Raw genomic sequence first — 10,016 nt, 5'->3', positions numbered from 1 at the left:
TAACACACACACATATATATCCTTTAAATATTTTTATATGACCTTATTGATCATATATATGTATGTATGTATGCATGTATGTATGTATATAAAAGAATAACAGAAGGGACCTTAGAGGTCATGTAGTCCAACCCTCTGCTCAAGCAGGAGACCTTTTAACCATTTAACACAAATTGCTGCCCAGTCTCTTCTTAAAAACTTCCAGTGTTGGAGCATTCACAATTTCTGGAGGCAAGTTGTTATATTCGGGCACCAGGGACCAGTTATATGGAGAGAGGTTTTTCTGCAGACCAGAGGGGGCATGGTTTTGTGTACTGCCTGCATCCCATGGATGGGGCTTTGCTTTTCTGTGTGGACCGGTTGCTGGCATGCCGCAGCCCAGTACTGGTCAACAGACTAGGGTTTGGGGACCCCTGTTGTAAAGGCTGGCTGGTTGGGGCTATGTGTATAAGAGCCACTATTTTCCTCTCTGTGGAGAGCTGTCAGCATTTCCACTGGCTAGGGGTAAATGCACCAGGAAGACAGCAGAGTGACTTTGGAGGTGGATTGGGCCCTCTTTCTCAGCCCAGCCAACCTCCCCGGTTTATAGCATTTTCTAATTTTTCAGAATTTCAGAACCTTTCTGTATACTTCTTTCAAGGACATTTGAGGGGGTTTTGTTTTGCACACACACCCATCCACCTGTTTTGTCCATCGCCACCTTGGGTTTCAGAAAAGGACAGGTCTTCTCCACATACAGACACATCCTTCTTGCTCCTATCCCCTTCAATTTTCCTCCTCGCTTTTCTACCTTCCGAATCATCCCAGCAGGTCTGGACCGCTTCCAACCACTTCAGAGATGAAGTCTCTTGAAGAAGGTCAACAGAGGTTGACCTCCACCTGACCACAACACACATTGTTTGAAGTTCTTCCTGTTAACATTCCTCAAGACTTTTTTTTTGTCAAGTCTCTCCCTCTCTCTCTCTCTCAATGGGTACTTCCAATTTCTTTTTCAGTTCAGCCCTCTCCTTAATCATGGTTAATGGGTTAACCTCTTGACCATTAAATCTCATCAGGATGTTCCCTCTCTCAGTGCTACTCTGATGTTTTTTCCATTGTTTGTATGATCCTATTGATTGTAAGGTTGACCTAAGTCCAAGGAATGCATACGTCTTTGTATCTGTCTGCTGTCAGACAAAGATATGGCAAGGTAAAAGAGAGAAAGATCTGTGTTGTCCTTTTCCTGCACATCTTTGAGTTGCCAAGCCTGGCAAACCCTGCCATACGCAAACCCAACTCTCTAAATTCCTTAGTTACCTCTGATCTTTTCTCAAGTCTAAACACAACCACTGCCATCCTCTTAACAATTTTTCTGATCTGTCCCAAACTGTTAGCAAACAAATTAAACCTTAAAAGCCTTGTTCCTAAGTTTCCTTAAAATATTCACCTAGTTCTTTGTGCTGGGAAAATTGCCTGAAATTTTAACAAAATGCATTTTTGTGCATGGAAAGGGTGTGGGGGAAGGAAGTAACCACTTAAGGAACTGTTAGTTGCTAGGGTTCTTCTTCCTGTCCAGGTAATAGAAAATTTTAATGAAATCTCCTGGACTCTTAAAAAGAAAATTTGCAAACAGTTTAGTCTAGTAGTTAAGATATCAATCATCATCATCATCAACAACATCATCATCATCTGCTACAAGAAGATCGCACAGACTGACTACAACCAGCGGCATGACAAAGTAGCAACAATGGTGCATTGGAACATCTGCAAGAAATATCATTTGCCTGTAAGCAAGAACTGGTGGGATCATAAAATAGAGAAAGTCATAGAAAATGATAATATTAAACTGCTCTGGGACTTCAGAATTCAAACAGACAAGCACCTGCAACATAACACCCCAGACTTAACAAGGATAGTACTAACAGTTAGAGATACCTTGGGTGCAATCCCAAACAACTTGCAATCCCAAGCACCATTTGAACACCATTGGCATTGACAAATTCACCATCAGTCAATTGCAAAAGGCGGCCTTACTAGGAACTGCTTCCATCCTGCGACGATATCTGTAATACCATCAAACATCCACATCTGCCTATCCCAGGTCCTTGGTAAGGACTCGATAGGTAGACAAAAATGCCAAATCCAGTCTAAACATCTGGCTGACTGTGCAATTATTATTATTATTATTATTATTATTATTATTATTATTATTATTATTATTATTATTAATAATAATAATAATAATAATAATAATAACAACAGTCCAAAAACTTTGCAAAATACATCAAGAAATTGCAACTTCCTGCAATAACTCCAGCAAAGCTACAAAAAACTGCCCTACTCGGAACATCTTACATTTTAAGGAGATACCTACCTGGTTGATACCTAGGATGCTGGCAGCAACCTGTGTCAGCCATTGGTGCCAGTCAATTTGAGTATTCAGTTGACTGAGTTTCATGTTTTATGAATAAAAGCTTTATAATAATAATATAAAAGTTGGAAGGGACCATGGAGGTCATCTGCTCCAACCCCCTGCTCAGGAAGGAAACCCTATAGTATATATTTCAGACAAATGGCTGTCCAGTCTCTTCTTAAAAACCTCCAGTGTTGGAGCATTCACAGCTTCTGGAGGCAGGTGGTTCCACTGATTGTGATGTTGATTCTATTCCTCTGTTAATGCAGTCTAGCACTGCATTGGCTTTTTTGGCAACTGCAGCACACTGCTGGCTCATATTGAAGTGATTGTCCACCAGGACTCCGAGATCCCTCTCACAGTTACTACTATTGAGCAAGGTACCCCCTGTACTATACCTGTGCATTTGGTTTTCCTGCCTAAATGTAGAGCCTTACTTTTTTCACCATTGAATTTCATTTTGTTAGATAGTGCCCAGTGTTCAAGTCTGTCCAGATCCTCCTGTATCTTAAGCCTGTCTTCTGGAGTATTGGCTATTCCTGCCAGCGTTGGTGTCGTCTGCAAATTTGATGAGTTCCCCATCTATCCCCTCATCCAAATAGTTGATGAAGATGTTGAAGAGCACTGGGCCCAGAACAGAGCCCTGGGGCACCTCATTTGTAAAAATAATAAAAGCAGAATATTAGATAGATAGATAGATAGATAGATAGATAGATAGATAGATAGATAGATAGATAGATAGACAGACAGACAGACAGACAGACAGACAGACAGACAGACAGACAGACAGATAGATAGATTTGTCTTTCTTTATCTTGCTACATCCCCCATCCAACAGCAGACATATAAAAAGAACCCATAAATTTAAATGTAAATTAAATTTTTATCTAGACGGTGGTTGGATGATCTAGGTGGGGGCTCTCCATTTATTATGCCCCTGTCATGGACCGATCATCATCTCCTGCGGCTGGTCTTCTGTTTTGCCACCCCCCGCCGTGGGGGCACGGAGCCAATTAGATGGTACCGCCCCAGACGCTTAATGGATCCTGATAGATTCCAAGCGGCGCTGGGGTCCCCACCTGCCTCCACTGCTCACAGCTCGGCGGATGCCTTAGTGGAAGCCTGGGAAAGGGCAGCCACTGAGGCACTTGACCGGGTTGTACCCTTGCGGCCCCTGACCCGGCGCAGATCCCAGCGAGCTCCATGGTTTTCCGCGGAGCTCCGGGAGATGAAGCGTCGGAAACGGGGCCTAGAGAGCTGCTGGAGGTCTAGCCGATCCGAACCCGACCGGTTGCGGTTAAGAACCTACATTAGGTCTTATCTCGCAGCGATGAGGGTGGCGAGGTGCAATTACTTCTCCACCCTCATCGCGTCCGCAGATAATCGCCCGGCCGCCTTGTTTAGGGTGACTCGCTCACTTCTTAATCAGGAGGTGAGGGAGGATCCCTTGCAGGGTCGTGCCGAGGAATTTAGCCAACATCTGTCGGATAAAATCGCTCGGATTCGGACCGGTTTGGACTCCAGCTGGGCAGAGTCAGGCGATCAGGACACGGGCGGTCTTGTCAATGTTACCTGGGAAGAGTTTGATTCTGTGACCCCTGATGAAGTGGACAGGATTATGGGGAGGCTGAGCTCCTCCACATGTTTGTTGGACCCGTGCCCTTCCTGGCTGGTTTATGCAGCTAGGGAGAGGACACGAGGCTGGCTCCAGGCGGTTATATCTGCTTCTTTGAGTGAGGGTTATTTCCCCACCGTCTTGAAGGAGGCGGTGGTGAGACCTCTCCTCAAGAAGCCTGCCTTGGACCCAGCTGTTTTGAACAACTTTCGTCCAGTCTCCAACCTTCGCTTTCTTGCGAAGGTTGTCAAGAGTGTGGTGGCGCATCAGCTCCCTCTGGTCCTGGATGAAGCGGATTATCTGGACCCCTACCAATCGGGTTTCAGGCCCGGGTACAGCACGGAGACGGCATTGGTCGCTCTGGTGAATGATCTCTGGAGGGCTCGGGATAGGGGATATTCCTCTGTCCTAGTCCTATTAGACCTCTCGGCGGCTTTCGATACCATCGACCATGGTATCCTGCTGCGGCGTCTCAGGGGATTGGGAGTGGGAGGCACAGTTCTTCAGTGGTTCTCCTCCTATCTCCTGGGACGCTCGCAGTCGGTGTTGGCAGGGGGGCAGAGATCGGCCCCTAGGTCTCTCGTTTGTGGAGTTCCTCAGGGGTCGGTTCTCTCGCCTCTCCTGTTCAACATCTACATGAAACCGCTGGGTGAGATCATTCGTGGTTTTGGAGTTGGGTATCATCAATATGCTGATGATACCCAACTTTTCTTTTCGACCCCAAACCACCCCAGTGATGCCCTCGCTGTGATGTCCCGTTGCCTGGAGGCGGTTCGGGTCTGGATGGGGAGGAACAGACTTCAACTCAACCCTGACAAGACTGAATGGCTGTACATTCCGGCATCCCGGGACATTCAAAATGTTCCATCTCTTTCTATGGGGGGTGAGCTCTTACCCCCCGTGGATAGGGCTCGCAACTTGGGAGTCCTCCTAGATTCACGGCTTACCTTGGAAGATCATATAGTGGCCGTGACTAGGGGGGCTTTCGCCCAGGTTCGCCTGGTGCGCCAGTTGCGGCCCTATCTGAACCGGGATGCCCTGTGTACGGTCACTCATGCGCTCGTGACCTCTCGCCTTGACTACTGTAATGCTCTCTACATGGGGCTTCCCTTGAAGACCACTCGGAGGCTCCAACTGGTACAGAATGCGGCCGCGAGAGTTGTCTTGGGAGTTTCCCGGTACTCCCATGTTACACCTTTGCTCCGCGAGCTGCATTGGTTACCAGTTGTCTTTCGGGTGAGGTTCAAGGTTTTGGTTACGATCTTTAAGTCCCTACATGGCATGGGTCCGGGATACCTCAGGGACCACCTGCTGCCGGCGTCAACTCCCCTCCGCCCTGTGCGTTCCCACAGAGAGGGCCTCCTCAGGGTGCCGCCAGTCAAGGAATGCCGACTGGTGGCCCCCAGGGGGAGGGCCTTCTCTGTGGGCGCTCCGGCATTATGGAACCAACTGCCGGTAGAGCTCCGGACGGCATCAGACCTCCGAACTTTCCGTCGTGGCCTGAAGACCCACCTATTTGAAATGGCTGGTCTGGCCTGACGGGGGATTATGGGTTTTAATTTGTTGTTTTAGATTTGTATTACTGTTTTAATTGGGCATGGGTTTAATCTTTTTTAATTTTTGTATTGTCTTTTTATATATGCCCTGTGAACCGCCCTGAGTCCCTACCAAGGAGAAGGGCGGTATACAAATTAAATAAAACTTAAACTTAAACTTAAATTACACTGAAGGCTAGAAAGGAAGATGGAAGGAGCAGCTCGTTCCCTTTCTGCCTCTGAAGGAGAACGAGCTCTCCCTTGATCTCTTAAATACTCGATGGACTTTTTTTTTTAATTCTACGGGCAGCCTTTCAGCTTTACCAATTTTTCTTTTGTCTTCTTCTGTGGTAGGTGCACATGCATTGGAATTTCTAACCAGTCTAAGCCACATCCTGTTTCTGATTCACACACCGTTCCTCCTGGACCTATTCTCAGCTGCTTATCTTTTTCTCCTCAGCCCCTCTCCGTTTGCAAAACCTCTTGCAAAATTGAATACATTATTGTGACTGGTCGCAGAGTCATCCCGACGTTTAGGCTGGACTTGGCACGTTTGTTAAACTGCAGGATGTAAGCTGTTCCAAGTAGAGCTGCCTTTTGTAATTGATGGCTGTAATTTCTGTCAATGCTGATGGTGTTCAAATGGAGGTCTTCTATCTAGTCCAAACCCTTGCTGAAGCAGGAAAACCTATACTAAAGTGGACAAATGGCTGTCCAATCTCTCCAGTGCTGGAGCACTCACAACTATTCTCCAAAGCACCTGAAGCAACGGATGGAAACTAGTCAAGGAGAGAAGCAACCTAGAACTAAGGAGAAACTTCCTGACAGAACAATTAACCAGTGGAACAACCTGCCTCCAGAGGTGGTGAATGCTCCAACACTGGAGGTTTTTAAGAAGAGACTGGACAGCCATTTGCCTGAAAGGGTATAAGGCAGACATGTCAAACACAAGGCCCGGGGGCCGGATGCGGCCCGCAACGTGGTTTCATGTGGCCCGCGAAGCCATCCTGGAAACAGTGAGGGAACGGCCCCCACTGCCTTGGCCCTGGCCCAGAGACCCTCAGATCTGTCCCACTCCTGCCCAGGCCCCCATAGGCACCCTTGATGCGAACGATGTAGAGCTGGCCACGCCCACCCAGTAGGCCATATGCACTCTAGCCATGCCCACCCAGTAGGGCACGCCCACTCTGGCCATACCCACCCGGCCCCCTGAGGGCAACCGCAATGCTGATGTGGCCCTCAATGAAATTGAGTTTGACACCCCTGGTATAAGGTTTCCTGCCTGAGCAGGGGGTTGGACTAGATGACCTCCAAGGTCCCTTCCAACATTATTATTATTATTATTATTATTATTATTATTATTATTATTATTATTATTATTATTATTATTATTATTATTATTATTATTATTATTACTTCTGGAGGCAAGTTGTTCCATTAATTAATTGTTCTAACTGTCAGAAAATTTCTCCTTAGTTCTAGGTTGCTTCTCTCTTTGGTTAGTTTCCATCTGTTGCTACTTGTCCTGCCTTCAGGCGCTTTGGACAATAGCTTGACTCCCTCTTCTTTGGGGCAGCCCCTGAGATACTGGAATGCTGCTATCATGTCCCCCCTCGTCCTTCTCTTCATTAAACTACTCATACCCAATTCCAGCAACCATTCCTAATATGTTTTAGCCTCCAGTCCCATGATCCTCTTTGTTGCTCTTCTCTGCACTCTTTCTAGAGTCTCAACATCTTTTTTACATCGTGGTGACCAAAACTAGACGCAGTATTCCAAGTGTGGCTTTACCAAGGCATTGTAAAGTGGTACTAACACAGGAACATTAGACTTTGTTCAATTTTTATTTCAGCTTTGTTCTTATTGTACTCTTTATAGTAAAATATGCTTTACAGTGTGAAAAATTGAAAACTGTTATCCGTCTACAATAGATAGATTATGGAAAAGCTCACAGATTCATCAGCAGAATATTAATTAAGCCATATATTTTAATACACAGAGGAGAGAGATGGCTGGGGCAATGTTATAGTTCTATAAAATTTCTAATTTTTGCTTTTAAGGTGTTTCTATTTTTTTTAATCATTTTTTTAAAATCTTGGTTATTTTCTTATTCTTTTGTGTTTTTAATTGCTTTGAGATGGGCGACTGCACCAATAAATAAATGATTTTTGTAACTTTTATGTGACTGTAGCTTTTAGAAAATAATAATAATAATAATAAATAAATAATAATAATAATAATAATAATAATAATAATAATAATAATAATAATAATAATAATAATAATAATAATAATAATAATAAGTTGGAAGGGACCTTGGAGGTCATCTAGTCCAACCCCGTGCTCCGGCAGGAAACCCTATACCATTTCAGACAAATGGCTGGCCAGTCTCTTCTTAAAAACCTCCAGTGTTGGAGCATTCACCGCTTCTGGAGGCAGGTTGTTCCACTGCTTAATTGTTCTAACGGTCAGGAAGTTTCTCCTTAGTTCTAGGTTGCTTCTCTCCTTGCTTAGTTTCCATCCGTTGCTTCTTGTCCTGCCTTCAGGAGCTTTGGAGAATAGCTTGACTCCCTCTTCTTTGGGGCAGCCCCTGAGATATTGGAACACTGCTATCATGTCACCCCTAGTCATTCTCTTCGTTAAACTACACATAACTCTTTTCTCCTTTCCCTTATTTTATCCATTGCCATCTGGGGTTTTAAAGGAGGATAGGTCTTTCGTATGGACCACCGTCTTCTTCCTACCCCCTTGAATTTTCCTCCTTGCTTTTCCACCATTTTTCCAACACATTCTTAGTTTGTTTGGATCCCTTCCCACCACTTCAGAGATTGAGTCTCTTGAAGAAGCTCAACTAAGATTGACCTCTACTTAACTACAACATACATTGTTTGAAGTTCTTCCTGGTTTTGCTCCTCAACACTTTTTTGTCATCTCTCTCTCTCTCTCTCTCTCTCTCTCTCTCTCTCTCTCTCTCTCTCTCTCTTCCTCTGATTTCTTTTTATGTCCAGCCCTCTCCTTAATCACGGTTAATGGGTCTTTCTCGGTGCTTCTCCGATATTCTCTCTGTTGCTTGTACAGGTGATCCTCAACTTATGACCACAATTGAGGCCAGCATTTCTGTTGTCAAGTGAGACATTCGTTCACCTTTTTTGCCTCGGTTGTTAAGTGAATCACTGCAGTTGATATGTTAGTAACCTGGTTGTTAAGTGAATCTGCCTTCCCCATTGATTTGCTTGTCAGACGGTCACAAAAGGGGAATCACATGACCCCCAGACAGTATAACCGTCATAAATATGAACCAGTTGCCAAGCGTCTGAATTTTGATCGTGTGATCGTGGGCATGCTGGAAAGATCATAACTGTGAAAAATGGTCATAATCATTGCCATTTTAGAATCAAAAATCAGAATAGGAGCTGGAAGGGACCTTGGAGGTCTTCTAGTCCAGCCCCCTGCTCAAGCAGGTGGACCTATACCATCTCAGACAAGTGATTGTCTAACCCAGTGATGGTGAACCTTTTAGAGACCAAGTGTCCAAACTACAACCCAAAACCCACATGTATCGTTGGGTGTGGGTGGGCGTGGCCCACTGGGTGGGTGTGGCCCATTGGGTGGGTGTGGCCCATTGGATGGCTGTGGCTGCAGTGGTAACGGCGGACTGGGTGGGACTAAAAAGCTCAATCAATCAATTCCAACTTTGCGATATCTTTCTTTTTCCTGTGAGAAGTTGAAATTGATTGATTGATTGAACCTTTTTTTTTTTTGCACACGGCAGCCTAAAGTGAAAAGGTTTTATAAAACCCAACTGAAGGCCTAGGACTGGGGCAACGGCATGTGTGCCCACAGAGAGGGCTCTGCGTGTCGCCTGTGGCACACGTGCCATAGGTTCACCACCACGGGTCTAGCCTTAAAGACCTCCAGTGATGAAGCGCCCACAATTTCTGGGGGTAAGCTGTTCCACTGGTTAATTGTCCTCACTGTCAGAAAGTTTCTCCTTAATTCCAGGTTGCTTCTCTCTTTGGTCAGTTTCCATCCATTGTTTCTTGTCCTGCCCTCTGGTGCTTTGGAGAATAAATTTTCCCTGTCTGCAAATTTCCAGAACTTCTCCTAAATCCTGCTCATTGCAGATTCCTAGCCATACGTCTACCCTGATTCAAATCAAACATGTGGCCTGTTACGAGAACATTTTATCTAACTGCATACAGGTCGTCCTTGATTTACAACAGTTCATTTAGAGACAGTTCAAAGTTACAACAGCACTGAAAAAGGGGACATATGACCGTTTTTCACGCTTACAACCATCGCAGCATCCGCATCAAAATTCAAACGCTTCGCAACTGACTCGTATTTATGACGGCTACAGTGTCCCGGGGTCATGTGATCCCCCTTTTGCGACCTTCTGACAAGCAAAATCAATGGGGAAGCCAGATTCACTTAACAACCATGGTACTAACTTAACAACTGCAGTGATTCACTT

The sequence above is a fragment of the Vipera berus genome (genome assembly GCF_964194415.1).
Source record: "Vipera berus genome assembly, chromosome: 1".
In the NCBI taxonomy this organism is placed as follows: Eukaryota; Metazoa; Chordata; class Lepidosauria; order Squamata; family Viperidae; genus Vipera; species Vipera berus.
This window is presented reverse-complemented; position numbering follows the sequence as displayed.